Raw genomic sequence first — 2,711 nt, forward strand, 5'->3', positions numbered from 1 at the left:
CCTCGGGGGGTCGGGCCTCGGGGGGTCGGGCCTCTGGGGCTCCGAGGAGGCCGACTTTAAAAGTGTGCTCCAATCGGGTGAGGGGTGGGTTGCAAAAATTGGAATCAGGCCCAGGTTAAGGGTTGCGCACGGGAGGCACAAGACGAAGTGGGAGAGAGTCGGAGGGCTCTGAGCGGGTTACAAGACCGGCCCGCGGGCGGGGGGTTTTAGAAGGGGTGAAGGAGCCCTCCGCGAACCTGTTGCTGCAAAAAGAATACAACGCGGCTGGAGGTTTGGCTCCAGGAAGGTCTTCATAGTAGTGGTCGGATCGCTAACGCCATCCACCCTCATTAAACAGCAAAAACAAACAAACAAAACCCACAGTACCCCGCGGGGCAGGCGAGTGCGCCCGCAGCAGCGTCCACACCCCGGGATGGACCCCCATGTTGCTTATTAGGTGTCAGGCGTTTGAGATGCCCATAGACATTGATGTAAAATTGCAATTCCCACTCATCCACTCAAAGAAAGGTTAGCGGTGGAAAGTGTGAATTTTTGCACACACGCACACACATACAAGGCCAGGTAACGACCCGGGCTCCAGGCACCTCTTCCAGCTCCCTCTGATGGACCAAGCAAGCAGTGGAGACGCACACTGGGACTGCTGGAGTAAATCCGACCTTGGGCGGGTCAGTTGGCGCTGAGGCGGCCACTGTCGGCCTCAGCTGGCAGCTTTGTTCGATGGCCCTATTGAGCCTCCTCCTTTTGTGGCGCTCAATTAATTATTAAGAGAAATATTCCCGAGCTGAATTATAGATATGCCCTGCTCTCACCTAATTGCGGCTGGCTCAGCCAAGGACACCTGGAGGACTTCTTTTCGTTGTTGATTTTTTTTTTTTTTTTAGATCTTTTAAAATAACTAAAACATTCACATTGTAATCAGTGAAAAGAAGAAAGAGAAAGAAAAAGAAAGAAAGAAAGAAAAGAAAAGAAAGAAAAGAAAAAAAGAAAGAGAAAGAAAGAAAGCCAGAAAGCCAAGAAAGGAAAGAAGAAAGAAAGAAAGAAAGAAAGAAAGAAAGAAAAGAAAGAAAGAAAGAAAGAAAGAAAGAAAGAAAGAAAGAAAGAAAGAAAGAAAAAGAAAAACTGATGTGGGACCTGGTTTCCCTAACTTCTCCTAGCTAGTGCAGCTTGAATTTTTGTCCTGAGTAAATTTTCCTGCGATCTTCTGGGCTCAATGAGGAGGGTGGGGAGCAGGAATTGAAAGGTACCTCCACACGGGGTTAAGAGAGGCTCTTTGCCTCAATTCATTCCCCCGTTATAGTTCATGCCAGCAAGTAGGGAGGGTGGATTTCTTCAAAAGTAAGAACGATCCCATGCGCTTGCCTAAAACTCCCTCTCTGTATCTCCATCGTGTGATGTAGACAGTGTGCCGTTTCATACATACTAAAAGCAGATGATTGAGTTTATTGTTGTCTTCCCAGAACCATGTTTTTTGGGATGGTAGAAAGCAGGGCTGAGAGCGCAAGATCTTGGGACTACCTTCCCAAAAGCAATTTGTGAGATCTCTCTGGAGCAACTGTGGAAAGGTTTCAGAGAGTGGAAAACTGAGATTGAATGAAGTACAAGTTACACTGAAGCTTGGACATTTTCATTGGTCATGTTAAGACGTGAATTATGCCTCCATGTGCCATTTATCGTTTGCTCCTTTCATGGCCCAGAGAATTCTGAAGTTTAAAAATGCCTGAGGACTTTATAAATACTTGTACTTTTTAGGTATCAGGAATCCGAATTACTGAAACACCACGGCGCGAATGCAGCTGAGGAAAAACCACTCTCACCGAGATAGTCCTTCAGGTCCCACAGGAGGACTTATTGAGGACTTGATCAAGGCAAGTAACACTCACTGAGTGCTCACCTAGCCCCTGGCTCTGTGCTAAACTCTGCGCATGCATATTGTCTAATTTTATCTGCATAAATGAACAATAATGTGGTAGGTACTATTATATTTACAATTTACAGAGGGACTTGAGGCTTACCATGGTTCACAAACGTGCCTAACAGTTAATATAGCTAACTTCGTAGCAGAAGTGGCCTGTAACATCTGACTGCAAGGAGGATGGACCCCATGTGAGTGATGATGACGCCATGTGCTCTGTGCCCATTTGTCCTCACAAAGGAGTGGCTGTTATGGATACATAGATTATGAAACAAGGGGCGTATGTGCTATGATGAAGGTATGAGAGCAGTGTTCCAGGGATGCAAAGACTGGAGCAGCATCTAATTTGGGGGAAGTGAGCAAGGTTTGACAAGGAAAGGGGAGATGTGGCTGAATAATGGAGGGAATAAAGTTTATGCAGGCATGTGGCATCGGGGTGCACCAAGAGTAACTGGAACCTGGAAGAGAGGTGGGGTCCAACTGGGAAGAACAGTCTGCTCCTTCAGCCTTCTATGCATCCCCCCACATCACACACACACACACACACACACACACACACACACCTCTTTGCCCTTTTAAATAATTTCTTCAGAAAGCAAACAAGAAACATTCAATTTCTCTCCCTGAAATTCTCTTAAATATTCCTAGAAATTCCCATAAACAGTTGCAGAGAGAGTCTTTGCTCGTGACCAACAAAAATCTACCTTGTTTCATTCCCCAAACTCTATTTTCCTTGGAGCAAAACAAATTATTTTCTTGCCTTTCTTAGTCATCAACTAGTCAACATTCCTTAAACTCC

This window comes from Ursus maritimus, unplaced genomic scaffold (assembly GCF_017311325.1).
Source record: "Ursus maritimus isolate PB19 unplaced genomic scaffold, ASM1731132v1 scaffold_23, whole genome shotgun sequence".
Classification (NCBI taxonomy): Eukaryota; Metazoa; Chordata; class Mammalia; order Carnivora; family Ursidae; genus Ursus; species Ursus maritimus.